Source organism: Pinus tabuliformis, chromosome 9 (assembly GCF_031772625.1).
Source record: "Pinus tabuliformis cultivar Carrire ecotype Pingquan chromosome 9, CPIR1, whole genome shotgun sequence".
Taxonomy (NCBI): Eukaryota; Viridiplantae; Streptophyta; class Pinopsida; order Pinales; family Pinaceae; genus Pinus; species Pinus tabuliformis.
In genome coordinates, this window is record NC_142307.1 from 282,690,104 (window position 1) to 282,709,423 (window position 19,320).

Below are 19,320 nucleotides of genomic sequence, written 5' to 3' on the forward strand. Positions count from 1 at the left end.
CCTTTGGGGCATAGTTATTAAGACACACTCCAACTTTGGAGGAAGTGAGTGAAAAAACTCAATTAATTTTTAATCGCTAAAAAATAAAAAAATAATTAAGTGAAAAAAAACACTTTAGAGCAACTTCCCTAATAACTAGGTCACAATTGGCTAAGCCTTTTACATAAGTTCATCATGCTAGTGACATTTTTTTACAATTCCCCCATGAGATACAAAAAAATGCATAGAGAAAGAAGAGAGAAGAAGAAGGGGAAAATTTGACCTGCGAGACTTCTGGACTTGAAACTTTGACCGATGCCTTGTCCAACTTTGATGGTTCTCTTACTTTATTTACTAGGTACATTTGGCAGGTAATAGATAGTAAATCTAAAAGGTACATCTTTATTGGGTATAAATATGGTTTGAAAGGTCACAAGCTTTGAAACCTAGAAACAAAGAAGGTTGTGTACAAACAAGATGTGGTATTTAGAGAAGTGAATGATGTCACGAAATAGAAAATCCTAACAAGGGAAAAAGAACTAGAGAAGATAGAGTTTGATCTGAAGGATGAATATCACAAAAGAACATGAATCAAAAGAAGAAGAACCACATACTCTGATTTTGAGGAGATAAGTTTGGGAAAGAAAGAAACCAGAGAGGTATACTCCATCTAATGTATGTTCAAATTTTGCTTTATCTATTACTGATGATGATCCTAGAACTGTAAGGGAAGAAGTGGATTCAGAGGATTAAAAACTCTAGAAAAATGCCATGGTTGAAGAAATGGCATCCTTGGACAAAAATGAGGCTTAGGATTTGGTGGAGTTTCGAGCTGGAAGAAAACAAATTGGCATAAAATGTGTGTTTAAGAAGAAGATGAATGCAGGAGGTAAAGTGGAGAAATACAAAGATTTGTTGGCAGCAAAAAGTTATTTCTAGGTGTCAGAAATTGATTTTGGTGATATTTTTTCTCTTGTTTCCAAGTTAGCTTCTATTAGACTACTTTTATATGTTGTTGTTGCTTTTGATTTCGAGGTAGAACAAACAGATGTGAATACATCATTCCTACATTAGGATTTGGAATTAGAGATATACATGAAACAACCAGAAGGCTTTGCAGTGAAGTGTAAGAAAGAATTGGTATGCAAGTTAAAAAATTCTTTGTATGGGTTAAAGCAGCCACCAAGGATTTGGTATAAAAAAAATTATACATATATGCATGGACTTAGCTTCACAAGGAGTAAAGCGGATTACTTTGTGTATTTTAAATTAATTGGTGATTGTGTTATTTATTTTCCCTTGTATGGTTACTAATTTGCGGCTACACCGACTTCATTCATTGCTTCAGTTGTCGACCCATCCACCCTTTAAAGCTCTACACAATGCTATCAGAGCATTACCACATCGATACCTTTACTCTAAAAGACGTCATAAAACAATGGGTCTCAATCACCTTTGGCCCCCTGTGACTTAGCCCCCTTCTATGTTTCTACATAATAGAACCGAGGATTGTGACCTAGGGCTTAGACCTGAGGCACTAGATCCTTTAGACTCTTTTCCGAGGGTCTTCTTCCTTTATTGCATAATATCACGCATACCATTGGTTCATAATGCTTGCCTTTGGTATCTCTCCTTGACCCTTGCGATCATCGATCTATGAGATTGGGCCCACCCAGGGTATCACGATCGCAACACAGGAGAGGAAGCCTCTTTACCTCCTTTCATATCCTTGGTTGATTGTACGAACACGAAATTCTCATAAGGTATAACACATAATATATCGCATCCGGGAAGGTCTTCACATATTGCAATCGTAAGCCGGGAGAGACTTTGGAGGAGGAGGAAACTTTGCTTTGAGTGATCGCCGATTACAGGATTGATGACTTCATCAGTGCCATGTAGCACCTCCTTAGTGGTGACACGTTTCACCCGAAAATGCCCCCATAGGACCCCTAAAAAAACCGAATCAGCATGCCATGTGTCCTCCGTACTACCACGTCATGCTGACGTAAGCAACACCGTTGTTGGCTTAGGGGGTCCTGACCCAGGTTCAGAGTTAGTTGCACCAAGCAACAAAACCCTACACTACTTTCCCTTTCGACAAAAACCTGTGTAGCGCAGGCTCAAGTCTCACCCAAAGTAGTATGGGGGGATGCAAGAACCAAGTTTCTGCATCTAGAGACTAGTGTGATGTCTTCTAGTGCCCTAGATCTACCTTCACGCGGATTGGTAAACTCTTAGGACACCTTACCGCAACTCTGTTAAAACAACCTTCACACCTTCGCAAAGGTCTATGATCAGCCCTTGTGGACCTTTAACAGTCGATTCCCCTACTTACGCATATCAGAAAGCAATCTAACTTGATGTTCACATAGATCTACTTAAGTTATTAATAAACATAAGAGGAGTCGCCAGAGTCTTCATGAACGTATCTAAACGGGCATTGCGTATATTATAAATACTTATTCAATAGAATCGTGTAGAATTCAATCAATATTCCAAAAATCAAGTCATTCATCAACGACATATAACATAAATAGACATGAACATAAATACCCAATAACTCTTCAGAAATTTGTCTTTATTGATCTCAATTCACAGATTACAAACTCAAAGCTACCCTGTGCACATAGTTGCGGACTCTACCTAGGCCTCCGCGTACTCAGCTGCGCAACCTTTCTTTCCCTATCTAAGCACAGGAAGCAGAGCCTTCCTACCTTAGACTCTTTAATAGACTCAATTCCCTTTCTTACTTCCTTCTCGTTACCTCCCCTCCTTTTCGCTAAGACTCACTATTTATAGACTTTTTCATACAATTCCATGGTCCACAGACCATGGGTGAATCTCAAAACGAACTCAAAACTTTACAGAAAACAAGGGGCTAAGCCCCTTTGACTCATATTCATCTATGCGCTCTGCATCCACAAATCATGTAGACTTTACATCATTTACAAAATTGTACCAAAATTTGGGTTATCTTAACCCAAAACTAACCCAGGGGACCCCATCCCAACAGGCCCCCAACACAAATATCGTGACTCACCCTCGAGTCACTCTGTTGCTGCCGCGATCTTACTGCAAAGATACCCCGGCTCGACCTAGATCACTCCAACTTTAGCAACACTCTGCGTCGCTGCCTGTCGAACGTCCTCGATCGATTTTTTAGTGGTTGGTCCTTCTAGTGCTAACCTCATTGTATGTTGCATCTATTGCAGTCCCTTAAGATTATTTTGAATTGAGATCGTGATCTGATAAGCTTCCTCCAACCAAGGCTGCAACCTTTCCTTTAGCAAGGCCTCTTTCTTCTGTGCTTCCTCTACCTGTGCCAACAGCTGCTTTCCTTCCTGTAATTTGGCAAGGTGTTGTGTTGGTGCTAATGTGCACGCAGTAACCCTAACCTCATCATATTGGTGCTGCATCTCCTTTGTGTTTGTGTTTAATGTTTTCAGGTTCGGATCCTCCTATAGATTGGTCAATAGCTCCATAGCCTGATCAAACAATGTCACACAGTCAATGACTATGGTATCCAAGGTAGCCATGTCTTCCTTAATTGTGACTTTGTGCTACTTCTAGACCTCAGGCGGAGTTGTGGGCTGAAACTTCAACTTCAGCTCTGCAATCTTCATGTTGAATTTGAAAGGTACTCACCCAAATTATGCTTTAGCCTCACGCACACCAGCGGCTAATTTTCTAATGTTGGCTTCAGGTTGTGCATCCTTCAGGATGTGAAGTTCAGGCAATGTCTTATAGACCTCCACTAATGCTGACTCCAAACTTGAACTACACACCTGTAGTGCCTCCTTTTCCTTCAAAGCCTACATCTTCTCAACAAATAGATGTTGATTGTTGGCTTTAAACTCACTGACAATAGTGAGTGCTCGTTGTTCTCTGATCCTGAGCTCTTCCATGACCCCTTAATGCAATGCATGTAGGGACTCAAGCGATGTTGAAAAGTGTGCAACAAGAAATGCTTGTTGAGAGTGCAACAAGATGATGGAGCTTAGTGAAAAGAGTCGCCTTCACTAAGTGGGCCCGCAGGCTATTTTTGGCGCAAGTCTATTTTTAGACTATGTCTATTTTTAGACATATGGATCATGTCTATGGATTGCAGGTTGTTGTTTATGGATGATTGGTCAAGTTGGGAAAAATAGATGGACTTCAATTTTTTATCACAGTGTGAGTGATCAAAGTCTATTTTTAGACTGGCTGTCAAAAATAGAAAAGTCAAATATTATTGTCTCATAATAATATTTGGACTATAAACTTGATCTTATTCTCTTGGAGCACTTCAGGATGAGCTACGGATGTGGTACATGCAGATCCCAGAGGGAAATACGTGGTTACCTATGAGATGACTAATATTTTCATGCAGGACTTCAGTTAGAACTCAAGTGAGTTGAGTTTAGTGGACTGGAGGTGCAGTTGATGGAGTTGTGTTCAGTTTAGCCTTGTTAAACTAGTTGTATTTAGTCTAACTGATCAATAGACTAGAGATGAGTTGGGTGAATTAGTTATTAATTAATTCACAAGTTATTAACTCATAATACAACTATAGAATACATCAGTCAACTCAGTTGCATGTCAGTGCATGTTCAGTTCAACAGGGACAAGTGGTAGAGAATCAGATTGCTATCAGTTGTGACTATAGTTGTGCACCAGATCTTGCACAATCAAGGGATTGAGTATGCCAATGAGTTTGCTCACGTATTTGCCCAGTATTGTAGCCTTTGCTCACGTCCAACAAAGTGTGAGTGATTATTTTGAGGTGAAATACGAGTTTGGGAAGCCATTCTCATCAGTTCTTGAGCAGGTATTGAGCTGGAGAAGCAGGCAAGCAGTGGAATAGATTTGGAGATCAGATCTAAGTTGTATTGTGTGTAACAGGTGGAGCTGGTATTGGGTTGCTTGTGTTAAGCATTGTACTTTGTAATGTTACATGATTCAATCAATATAATATACAGATAGTGTGGGGTTTTTAGCGAGATGCTTTCCCCGGGATACATATTGTGTTAATGAGTTTGATTGATGCTTCTATGTGTGCCTGTGAATGTTTCTGCTTCTGTAAATTGATGATCAACGTAGAGGAGATTATGTATTATACATGTTCCGCTTATAATTGTATGATCAGGATAATCTCTGTGAATATGTGTTAAATTATTCAAAATTTCTACATGGTATCAGAGGTAGATAATTGTAGAAAAAGTTTCTACATGGTATCGGAGCGAGCTGATTTCTAGAAGAAGTTCTACATGATATTAGTGTTGTATTGATCATCAGATCTATTATTCAGGAAGTGTTTACAATTTATTTCTTCAGGCAGAGTCTGTGATCGGGCCAGGTAGCCTCTGGATTCATCCTTCTTTTGGAAGGTGAGATATCCAGTGAATGCCCATACAATCGATCTCTGTACAAGAAATAATTTGTTCTCGCGAATTCTAGATCGGAAGCGGTTGAGTTTTGTGCTGGTGGAATTCGAATTTAATTCCAAAGCAAGAGATAAAACTCAGAAACATTCAGTGTGAGAATGTAGATAGTATGCCCAGGTATCTCACGAAGTTCACCCAATGCCGAGATGAGCTGGGAAGTGTGGGGGTAACTGTTGTGGATGAGGATGGTGAGTCTAGAACTCCTTGACCTTCCTAAGAGTTGGCATAGCTACCAGGACTCGGTGAATGGAAGGGAGAAACTGCCAAATTTGGAACGAACATGGTCGGATTTGATGCAGGAGGAGATTAGACGGAGCACCAGAGACAGTTCTTCATCCATGCAGGATGAGGAGAACTGTGCCTTAGCGAGTAAGGCGAAGAAGGGGAAGGTTTCTCTTTCTGAATCCAGTTCTTCCAATGATGGGAAGAAGGTTGACAAGTCGAAGGTGAGATGCTTTCGTTGTCATGAGATTGGTTCATGGGTCAGGAACCTGTATGTTCTTGAGGTTCAAGATGCATGCGAAGCCTTGAGCAGCGAGGCAACTGATGGAGACTTGGTGGTTGAGAGGGAGCGTATATTACCTCTCAACATGCAGAGCCAGAAGAAGTCTCAGACGATTATGGAGGAGCCACAATTGGTGCAGCAGCTTCAGGAGGTTGTGGAGGAGCCACAACAAGGCAAGCTAAGAGGAGATCGAGTAGAGACATCTACTCATCCAGAGACCTCCAGTAGGGGGAAACTTCGAGCCAGGTGGACTGAGGAATCGCATGCAGCCATACCTCTAGGTAGGAGGTGGGGTGATGTGGATTGATTGTCCCAAGGAGGAGGGGTAGGATCCTTGAGGTACCCAACCTCTTGGATGAGACCTTGCTACGGGAGCCCCAATGTGTAGTAGCAGGAACTGACTGATTGGGTAGAGACAGATGCGGATGGAGCGGCAGAGAGAGCGACAGTGCAGGGAATCCCAGGACAACGCATAGCTAGCAGGCTGCAGCAATGCGAGAGGCACAAGTGTTTTGCACAGTGCTAGGTGGCACAGAGAGGTGTGCAATGGTGCGAGATGCATGGAGATGTTGCAGTAGCGCAGATGTCAGAGAGGGAGCACTTGTCAGCAGCAGGAAGAGCTTCAGCATCAGAGGGTGTTTCTATCCCAACAAGGAGGTCAGTTGGGAGGTGCAGTGCGGATGCAATGCTGGGAGATAGAACCAGCAGCAGCACGGATGCAGTCAGAGATCAAAGTGACAGAGGCTAGAGCAGTCAGATACTGAAGAGCACAGAGATGCAAAGTTTCAGTCGACAGAGGCAATAGCAGTCAGAGACTTTGATGACAGAGCAAGTGGACCGGCCAGATGTGTTGCATGGAGAACATTCCAGAGTTACAGGATCAGGTTTGAGAGGAAGCCTTTCTTGTTGAGAGGGAGTGTTGAAAAGTGTGCAACAAGAAATGCTTGTTGAGATTGCAACAAGATGATGGAGCTTAGTGAAAAGGGTCGCCTTCACTAAGTGGGCCCGCAGGCTATTTTTGGTGCAAGTCTATTTTTAGACTATGTCTATTTTTAGACATATGGATCATGTCTATGGATTGCAGGTTGTTGTTTATGGATGATTGGTCAAGTTGGGAAAAATATATGGACTTCTATTTTTTATCACAGTGTGAGTGATCACAGTGTGAGTGATCAAAGTCTATTTTTAGACTGGCTGTCAAAAATAGAAAAGTCAAATATTATTGTCTCATAATAATATTTGGACTATAAACTTGATCTTATTCTCTTGGAGCACTTCAAGATGAGCTACGGATGTGGTACATGCATATCCCAGAGGGAAATACGTGGTTACCTATGGATGACTAATATTTGCATGCAGGACTTCAGTTAGAACTCAAGTGAGTTGAGTTTAGTGGACTGGAGGTGCAGTTGATGGAGTTGTGTTCAGTTTAGCCTTGTTAAACTAGTTGTATTTAGTCTAACTGATCAATAGACTAGAGATGAGTTGGGTGAATTAGTTATTAATTAATTCACAAGTTATTAACTCATAATACAACTATAGAATACATCAGTTAACTCAGTTGCATGTCAGTGCATGTTCAGTTCAACAAAGACAGAGAATCAGATTACTATCAGTTGTGACTATAGTTGTGCACCAGATCTTGCACAATCAAGGGATTGAGTCTGCCAATGAGTTTGCTCACGTATTTTCCCAATATTGTAGCCTTTGCTCACGTCCAACAAAGCGTGAGTGATTATTTTGAGGTGAAATACAAGTTTGGGAAGCCATTCTCATCAGATCTTGAGTAGGTATTGAGCTGGAGAGGCAGGCAAGCAGTGGAATAGATTTGGAGATCAGATCTGAGTTGTATTGTGTGTAACAGGTGGAGCTAGTACTAGATTGCTTGTGATAAGCATTTTACTTTGTAATGTTACATGATTCAATCAATATAATATACAGATGGTGTGGGGTTTTTAGCGAGATTCTTTCCCCGGGATACATATTGTGTTAATGAGTTTGATTGATGCTTCTATGTGTGCCTGTGAATGTTTCTGCTTCTGTAAATTGATGATCAACGTAGAGGAGATTATGTATTATACATGTTTCGCTTATAATTGTATGATCAGGATAATCTCTGTGAATATGTGTTAAATTATTCAAAATTTATACATGGTATCAGAGGTAAATAATTGTAGAAAAGTTTCTACAAGTGATAATGTGTCAATGTTCAGCCACATGTTTTCAACTATGTGGAGCACCGCACGTTGTTCATTTGTCTCGACGTGGACTGATCCTTTAGGCAAAGGGAAGACTCTGACATCCTATCGCCATGCCATCTCCGTGACTGTACTCTTTCCTTGAGTCAGATTGGCTTGCGCATCGCTCGCCTTCCTGACAACTTCCTGAATTCTGGTTGCTTGGAGCTACAACTCACGCAAATCCTTTTGGATGCCCCCAAGCATCTGTATGTATTACTACTTGAACTGCTGCAACACTTCGGTTGTGGTGTCCCAAATTTTATCGTCGATCTCATCAAGATTTCCCTCTATTAATGCCATGGGATCAACCCGTATTTTATCATATTTCTTCTTCTTTCATGTTCCACCCTTCTGCTCCATGCCACGTCTTTTCAAAATGAAGGGGGTGCACTGCCCTTCATCACCGCCACTGCCTTGTCTTGAAAGCTCTTCTTCCTCTGTCTCCGGTGAAGGTGACTTATCACCTTTCTATGACTCACGTTGCTCTTGCTCCGCCTGATCCTTAGCAATGTGTTCTTGCTCTATGCGAGCCTTTTCTGCAGCTTCCTTCTTTCTTTATTTTGCTAGGGTACGCACAACTTGCTTAGTTGCCTCCTTTCTTTTCTGTGCAACAGAACTTTCCGCGCATGTTCTTGTTCCAACATCTACTTCTGACAGGGCGCACCGCTCTATAGGCCATAATCCTACGACCTCTTGCACGTCCGTTTCTGACACCAAATAGGGAAACTAGTGCTAGATCTAGATCCTTCCGTGCTTAGATATAGACACTGTGGAAGTCAGCCTTGAACGCTGTGTAGGCTGACAGATGCATGAACAAGTTTTGGAGACAACCTTGGACGCTGGTTGACGGCCATATCGAGATCCATTTCCACTAAAGTCTAAAATATCTTTGTTTCTGTAATCAACATGACATCCTTCGTAGACCATAATGAGGTGAATTGTGCTGCCTCCAGCAATCCCTCCTCGAGCGAAGGAAATTGGATATCCTCCAACAATCTCCATGCAATGAACACAATTAATAGCAGCAACCAAGCGTAGTGGAATGACTTGGTTTCCTCCTAGGCATTGCGACAGTTCGTTAGGAACTCCTGACAAAGGCACTAGGCCCGATTAAATTGTACACCTTTCACACACTACACAACAAGTGAAACTACTGGTGTCGGAACTTCGTCCCCACAACATTTTCTCATAACCTTCCCTGCTAAAATCTGGGCAGCAAATTGAACTGCCTGGTCTGCAACAGAAATAATGGAATACCCTCGCAGCTTCTTGAGGAGGTCGTAATCCTTCTTCATCTTGTCTACCAACTCTTTCTCCCCAGTCTTCCCTCCAAACTCCTTGGTAGGGTTGGCACCCTTGTAAGGAAACCGCGTGATTTTGTGAATCAACATGTGCGTGATGGGGATAGGCACTCCTAGCCATAAGCACCCATCATGCACCAGCGTAAGGAGCTGCCACACATATCATATTAATGGGGATGCAGTGATAATGTGGCACCAACATCAGATTGAGCAACCCTGATTGCTCGACATTGCGAACCCATTCCATCATTTCCAATGTTGTAACACTTGTTTCTTCGTAATAGACATTCCGCATATATTTGTCCGTTTCCAAATGTGGAAATTTAGTGTGGTCCGCAAGGTCCCAATCCTCCATTTTTAAAAACGGGTTCCGCGTGAGCCGAGGACCTTCTAAGGCAACAGAGGCATGGATACGATAAACTTCTCAGTTTCAAGGTCGTTCGTGACCTTTTCTTTTGCCTTCCGTGGAGGGATATACTTAGGTAGCCTCGTTATGGGTTTCACTCTGTCAGCGTCAATATCCTCCATTCCTGAGGATTCTTCCGCCTCCAGGTCCACTACTCTCTCTAGCTGCTTATTTTTCTTCTGCTTTGGATGTGTTTCAATATGCTTCCTTGGTGATGCGCGTGCCATCACTAACTTCTTCTACTTTTTCTTCGGTGCTGGTGGCTTCTCTTTCATTGCAAGTTGTTTGTCACTCGTCCCGGTCTGTTTCATCCTACGCGACCTTGGCGCCGTGGGCACCGCAGGCGTGTCCTCGACACTCTACACTTATGGTTCTGGTGCATCGAACACAACTGCTTCTGAACTCAAGGCTTCGTCTAGGTTAGTGGAAGTCATTCTCTCCATAAATAATTCACGGGCTATGGGAGAAACGTTTGCTCATGATAGGAATTCTTCCCAGAATGCTCGGCTCATAGGCGACAAAGAGTGAAATTCAACAACAAATCTTAGAGTGCAAAGTTTTCTCTATTGGACCAACACACGTAATTTATAGGGTTTTTCAACCGTTCCCCCCAAATTCTGATAATAAATGCGGTTTTGGCGGCAGATCTTCAAAAATGTTTGCCTTAATTGTTGCTACATCGCTCTACTTAATCGTTTTCGTACCATCGAGTCATGAACAGTAATTCCAACGGTCATTTTCCTACTATTCTACGTGGTTCCTTCCTCCATGGTGCATCGTCCTAAGCACGGCTTCATTGTTTGCATCTTCGTCATTCACCGTGCAACTTGCTCGTTGCGTTGTCTTCCAAGATGGGTAGTGTATTTTATATTCTCGCGCTCCCTTGCAATTGCCTGGAGAACTAAGACTATCCTACTACCATACAGTCATTGTGATGCCAGCCTAAGCTGACTTTACCCACAGTATTCATATAAAATGCATAATCTATTAAGTCCCAGGAATTTTAATTTCCCTGCCTAGTCAAACCTTCACAAATTAAGGCTTTAGGCTTCTTCATTAATCTTCATGCGGAAATGTTTCATTTGACTATCCATAGTCTAACCCTCAATTAATCTTTGAGTGGAACTTTACTCAACCTTCTGTAATCACCCACACATATTAACCAAACCACACTCCTTAACTTTGGTTGAACCTAACTTGACCCAAAATAAATTTAACTCCGCTATTTCTATTATAACTCTCGTATAATAGAAATACACATAAAATCACTTAACTTTACTTTTCTACATTTCTACAGCCTTGGCACATTTATTGATGCTCTACCTTTATCGCATTCAACCTCCACCATTGATTTCACTCCACCAGATCAATGACTATCACACGATCTCCATTCATCCTCCGGAAGTCAAATAAACTTAACCACAGTCCATAACCATGTCAGGTCCGCTCAGCGTATTAACCTGCACACAATTCTCCACGCGATATCTATCCGATCAGTCCACCAACAGACGGTCTTGATCACCAGATCTCAACGAATATTTAACCTCGTTGTATAAACTCTCATCGGGTCCATTTTTCAAAGATTCCTCCGCGCTTGCTTAGCAAGCGATATCCATCCGATCAAAGATTCAACGGACGATATGATCACCTCCAGACTTCAACTCAATTAAATCTCAGTTCATAACTTCATCGGGTCCATTTTTTGAAAACCACTTACGGTTTTGAGGCCACGCAAAAACAACTTCCCTCTTAGGAAAACCGCTCCATCCTTTTATCTAACTCTTGCGCATCTTCACCATGTGATGATCGTAGATCTCTTTCCATTGAACGGCCCTAATTGTTTCTTCGGGTTTCTCCTTATCTGTCGATCTGGATTGATCCGACGGTTCCCGTTTTCACCGTTTCAATTCCTTCTATCCTTTACTTTGTTTTTATGTGATTTCTCAAGGTTCTTCTGTGGTTTTGGTTTACTTCAGGGTTTCGGGTATTTAGTTGTTCTACAACACAACTCCCTCTTGAGCTTAACTCTGCGTACTCTTAACACAGACACTCCTAAACCTCAACTATGATCCTTCAGATGAATTCAACGATCCTTCATCCTCACTTCTTATTTGTGTTCTGCTCGAACTCCACCTGCATACATATACTATGCAGAAACTCTAATTCACACACAATTTATCCTTTGATTACTCAATCCACACCCACACCATTCAGGAATTAAATTCTCTGTATATATATAACCAAATGATTACATAATGAGACTCTCTACCTCTTTAGCTTGATTTTCTAATCAGTGGCCTATGTTTTCCTACCTGCCCGTAGGCTTACAATCAAACCTATCTAACTCTCGAACTGACTGACTGACTAACCAGATAACCATCTAACCCCTTTCTATGCCTTTTAGGCTTACATTTATACAAAAGGATTCTATAACCAATTCTTGGTTTAGGTCCATAACCTTCTCAACGAAATCCTAAAATCTCTTATTTATCCCTAAGGATCCTCTTTAATCCACAAATCATGAAACCAACTCCTAATCTAAGATTTACAACTGATCCTCAAATCTTTCAACTATCCTAAATCTCTCATGTTCTCCAACATTCGAGAACATTTACAAATATGCCTCACAATACTTAATTAATTCCTATTCTCATTAAAATCACTCAAAAGCCTAAATAATTACATTAATTTAACACTTAGGAAACCAACTTCCTTAGACACAAGACCCCTTATGTCTACTAATATACAATGATTTTTCCTGAGCTGAATGCTCTTGCATCACATTGCGCAGGATCCCCTGTATACAACTTCAATCTGCTCCCATTCACTCTTCCCAGGAAGGGTTCCCCATTTAGCTTCACGAGTTGAACTGTGCCTCCATCAGTAATTTCTTTGACAATATATGGCCCTAACCAATGCATCTGGAATTTACCTGGAAATTTAGTGAACTTATTATCATATAACAAGACAAGATCATTTATCTTGAATGTGTGAAGCTTGATGTGGTGATCATGCCATGCTTTTTCATGTTCCTTCTGTACTTGTTGGTGGAATTATGTCAAAAAATGATCTTCTTTGAGCTCCATTAGCTAGGCGAGCCGTTCCTCCAACTCCTCGCGATCCGCCATATCCATTAAAGTTGCAATGTGCAGACTAGGCACAATGTATTCCATCAGCATTACGGCTTCGATCCCATATACTAATATGAACGACATTTTCTTTGTCAGCTTCTTACAAGTAGTCCTATAAGCCCATAGTACTGCAGGTACGCATACATCCCAGTCATTTTGTTGTGCTTTACAGTTCTTCATTAACGTGTTCTCCAAAATTTTGTTAACGACTTCAACAATTCCGTTCGCTTGAGGTTGATATGGCGTACTCTTTTGATGGTAGACTTGAAACTCCTCAATCAATGCACTGATATTTTCATTAAGAAAGTGCGTACCCCTATCACTCATCAACAATTTCGGGCATCCAAATCTAGTTAAGACATACTCATACAGGAATTTTGCAGTCATAGTCCCTGTACAATCCTTAACTAGCTGTGCTTTTGCCCATCTAGTTAGATATTTCGTTGCAATGATAATAGAGCGTGCACTCGTTTTCTGTTAGGCCCCTATACTCCTAGTGTAACCCCTTATTGTTATTAGTACAACCCCCTTATTATATTTTTGTACCCATGTAGTCCCCTTGTTGTTACTATTGTGCCCCATAGAAGCCCACTATTGTTATTATTGTGCCCTTACATTATTATTGTTATGTCGGCTCTTATTATATTATGACCCTGTTGAAGCCCCGAAAATCGGGTCGAAAACAAGGGGGATACCCACCCGTTCCGGACCTTGGTTGGCAGCTCCTTATCCGTTTGGTATAGCGGGTCCGACTGGGGATAATGGGACCAATTTCCCAATCTAAGGGGTGTGTGTGTGTGTAGAGTTGGATGATGCTGATCTAGGAGTATTTAAATCTAATTTAATTCAAACTTCTAGACTAACTCTATGCTATTGTAATCTAATGAGAAACAACACATCTAATCTACGCTAACCCGGGGTGTATTTCTTCTATTATGCGATCTAAAGAGATTTCGAACAATAACTGGTAATAAAGATCATTCAGCTATCATAAGAATAGAAATCAATTAAGATAAACCACTCTGCATAAAAAGTTAAGCAAAACTGTTGTGAACAGTGATGAAGAATAGATTAACGCAGACACATTACAGAAAAACACATATAAAAATCAGAGACATAATATTGACGGAAAAAGGCTGAAGCCTCATGCTTCTCTCATTACACATTCTCACATCAAAATAATTGAAATAGTGTTACAAATAAATAGATGAGAGATATTGGTCTCAAGATAGTGCGTGCTATCTTGGACATCTTTGGTTGAGATCATTTCTCCTTTGGTTGAGATAATTTCTCACCAGACACACCAATATAGGAGTTTCCTAAACTAACTCCTATCTTAGAGGAACAACCCAAGAGTTAGGCACAAATTCCTAACTTGGAATATTTAATTAATTTATTTATTTTTGGATTTATTATTGTTTTATGAGAGATTCTAACATTCCCCCCCTCAATGATAAATCCAAAAACGAGAACCATCTTCCAAGTTCTCATGTTGATCCTCAAAAACATTGCCTGAAAAAAACCGCCAAAACTGGATGCTGGAAAAAACTCAAATCTGAAGAGAACATGAATCAGCTGCATGCTTGATTCATCTCTGAAGGACGCTTGACAACTCCATCATGTGCCAAGCCGCAAAAGGATCCAACTGGCCTTTGCTTGAAAACAACATCCGGTGTCCACTGACACAATTTGATGATGATTGCCCATTGGCTGAAGATGTCGAAAAACAACTCAATGTTGCTTTTGCTATGATGAAAGCTGCTCACTGCTGCTTTGGTTGTCGATCGCCCACTGGCGAATTTGCTGATGCCCACTGGCTGATGAAGATGCCCACTGGCTGCTGATGAAGATGCCCACTGGCTGCTTCGCTGATGTTGTCGAGACTTTCAGTCTGACAACCACTTGTCAATTTCATTGACATTTTCCCCCCTTTGTCAGCTGAAAGGAGAGACAATCTGCTCCGAAATATATTTGAACTCCCCCCCTTCAAGTGTAGGAGAGTTTCACTGTTGTACTCCCTCATTCAACTGCATGAGAGTACCATCATCTGTTCACTGCTGGCTGCACTATGTAAGATTGTAGTCGGTTGTAGAACTGAGACAACCGTTTGACTGTGGATGACCATTCCCAAGGATCAATCCAGTCACAATGTATCTTCAATCTGCCTGATTTTTGGTGGTTGCGACATTTTGCTGAGGAATGATTGGGCTTGCCACAATGGCAACACGGATGGAGATCAAAACACTGATCTTCCAAATGACCGGCTCTTTGACAATGAGAGCATTTCGGTTGAACATGAACTTCAGGTTGCATGCAATTTTGTTTGTCTACAACTTTCTCAGAACCTGCTGAGGTGAGTGGTTCAAGAAATCCTGCACTCACAAACTTAATTGGCTTGGAATAAACTGGGATTTGTAAATTGATGTCATCAGGAACATATCCTAAGCCTCGTCTATTCTTGTTATTTTGAATTTCTTCCCAGGGCTTGATGATGGGTTTGGAAGAAATTTGACTTTGATCATGAACAACTTCGACACTTGAAGTTGTTGGGATGAATGACTTGGAATCAACATTGTTGTCTTCATCTGTATGGTTGAATGACTGGGAAGATGCACTCTTTTGTTGTAGCTCATCTCTTTGTAGTTGCGACTCAAGCTGAAGAAACTCAATGGTTTCATGCGTTTGCTGTAGATGCCGTGAAATATCAGCAAGAGTTTCTTTGCTGACGTGCACCATGTCTTCATCACTGGAGTTGATCAAACTGTGAAGAATGTTTAACAACTGAATATGCGGCGCCATCGGAACTTTCTCACTTGAAGTCAGGCTCTCTTGTCGAAGATGGCGTGCTTTGAACTGTTGCACTTGATTTTTTTACTTGGATGACAGGCTCGCTTGCTTGAATGGCACGCTCGCTTGATTTGTTGCTTATTGTACCGGCTGAGAACACTTGCTAGAAATTTCTGGAATTCACGCTCGCTTGCAGGAGATGTGAACTTGTTTCTTATTTGCTTTAGAATGAAAATTCGTGCATTCAATAGAGTCTGCTTAAAAGAAGGGTGTCGAACACTGTCGAAAATGCACCCAAAAAAGCTTACAATGGTTTTAATGAAACAAGAAATTCACTTGTCTTAATTTGACTAAGTTGAAGAGAATGAACGTGCTTGACTTATGAACAAATCAAAACGTGGGTGTCGGTTTCAACCGAGAATGCACCCGTACAATTCAATTGGAATTTGATTCACAAGTTCTTAAATTTGTTTGCAAGAATGTTGATGTAGACTTTGCTTTGAAACAATGAAGTTTACAAATTCATTAACTTGATTGAATTTGCTTGTTGAAGTAGAATGTCGATGTTGAAAACTTTGATGAGTTGTTGTATGTGTGGAGCTTAATTATCCTTCCTTGAAGCTACTTCGTTACATGTGTTGTGCTTGCTTGTATTGAACTTTATGTGTGTGGTAAATGCGATCATTTATGTGTCAAAACTAGACACAAATCAGAAGCAACAACATGAAGCCATAAAACACATGCGCCATCAAACACACATAGTGTACCTTAGATCCCCTTATTCAATTTCGGGCGGATCTAGGACACAAACACCACAAAAAAAACGTCTTTATTGAGTATTGAGATCATCAACCTTTCAGCGTTTACAACATTGCCATGAAAGCTTTCGCAAACAATGAGAATTTGACACTCACAAATTTGGAAGGAAATGCGTTCAAAAAACTGACTCAACCTCCTATAACAATGAGCTTTCTTTTTGGAAAATCGATCACTTCAAACTTAGAGAAAGAAAAATCAATCCTTATCACTCCACAAAATCACTTATTGCTCCAAATTACAAAAGTTTTGGACACGTACATTTATATCCATTTCATAAATTCATCTCCAATCTCAAAAACATAGTTCCATGGTAATCATGTGCGATCATCTTTCGGATTCAAAATCCGATCTCCATCAAACATACATTTGCTACAATTCTTAAAAAAACTCAATCTTCAAAAAGAGTTGTTTCCATTCACCCAACTCCACACACGTGCCATTCACATAAATGTCAACACCTTATCACTCCATTACATAGAGAATGCTCAAAATCTCAAAATAACTCATTAAGTAACTTTTCAAACAAAAGAAACTCTTTATGAAATCACGGGAAAAGTGATATAAAGTTACTTTTAAAAAAGGTGAACCAATTTTGGATTTTAATTTGAAACACATGCACCATTCCCTTCATAAAAACTATACGTACCATAATCATACTTATTTTTTCAAATCTTGTTCACCGTAATCCTGCACAGTGTTTTATGCAGGTTCCTCCACGCCTTTTTTTGAGTCATTTCTTTGGCATGTTGACAACTCCAACATTTAGTATTCTCTCCAAAAAATTCAGTTTCCGATGTTCAACATCTGCACACAACAATTTGCAGCAAAGGAAAATGGCTCGACGATTGGAAACAACTAAATACTGGATCTTTTCCTGCACAGAAGTTTTGATTACACAACAATTTTGAAACTTTGGTTTTATAAAACCAACTAAATGGAAGCTTCACTCTGAAGCACTGGAGAAGATAAAAGAAGACCTTGGGCTACTTGACTTCGCTTCTGTATTTCTGACTGCCACATCAAATCCAATTCCAGATGTCTGTATAGAAAAATGTGATAATCATCTAATTTCTTTCCATACGGGTTGTGAGTCAGTGTAACTGGAAATACCTTCTGATGCTCCCTCCAACAAGGCTTGTTAAGATGTCTCATGTAACAAGCCTTTCGAAAGCGAAGAAACTGCACATTTATTAGCAATTTGAAGATTCAACAAGAATTTTTGTTTGTTTGTTGAATTAATCAACAGAAGGGAAATTTTCACCGCAAGATTATCCCAACAATGCTCTACGCTCCAACGCACAGGTTCAATCTTTTGACTCGGCCTCCTGTCAAATGGAATTTCTGCAAATGCAAAGGTAACGTCTAGATTGGATCCAAACAACAATCATTTACTACTGCCACTCCACCTTTCCCACTCAGCCTGCGGATAACTCGAGAAAGATACTCTCCTTTGAGAGTTTTCACATCTTTGATCTCAAATGTATCAAAATACAAATCATCCAACATCAAGAGTGCAATGGCGTACATCAAAATCACGCATAAAAGCATGGAAAAAATCAACACATTTTGTAAGGTTACCGATTTATGGGATGTCTAACTATGACTTCAATTCAACTTCACGAGCCTTCAAATCCCAGGAGAATCCTAACACATTACTGAGATTCTCTCTCACAATCCAGAAACGTGAGATTTGGCAGAAGGTTTTACGCTATCTGTAGCGGGTGATATTTTATAATTTTCTGAGATGTGATGTAACTGCCTTCTGGATTTAAGTAAGCGCAAGACCTCAATTCTTTTATAAATCAACTGCATATCCCTATAATGTGCAAATACGTGCAAGACATACCTTAACTGTAGAGTTCAAGCTATTGTTCCAGCTCTGTATTTTCCAGCCACGCAAGTCAACACTCCACTCTGCTCACTGTAGTTGTTTCTGTAGATCCTACCAACAATCACTCAAACCGCACAGAAGTTCGTTTCAGAATGGCAACAGAAAACTCGTATGTGTACACACAGGAAAAGCCGTGGTTCTTAATAACAATGCCATTTATGTGGCTCTCACTTTCTTAATGCCAAAGAGTGAACCGTGTGCTCTGATACCACATGATGAAGAATAGATTAACGCAGACACATTACAGAAAAACACATATAAAAATCAGAGACATAATATTGACGGAAAAAGGCTGAAGCCTCATGCTTCTCTCATTACACATTCTCACATCAAAATAATTGAAATAGTGTTACAAATAAATAGATGAGAGATATTGGTCTCAAGATAGTGCGTGCTATCTTGGACATCTTTGGTTGAGATAATTTCTCCTTTGGTTGAGATAATTTCTCACCAGACACACCAATATAGGAGTTTCCTAAACTAACTCCTATCTTAGAGGAACAACCCAAGAGTTAGGCACAAATTCCTAACTTGGAATATTTAATTTATTTATTTATTTTTGGATTTATTATTGTTTTATGAGAGATTCTAACAAACAGCATATCACATAATAAGTTATTCATATATCAAACACAAATAAATGACTCCACCGTACAGAAGTGCCAAATGGTAACCCACACATTCATGCATTAACATATAAACAACTAAAAACTGTATATCACTTTAAGAATATAAGCAGAAATGGTCAAGAGATAAAAGTACCATTTATGACTGGTTCCACTCATAAGCTTCAAGCAACAACGATTTATCTCTACTTGTTCTAACATCTACTAAG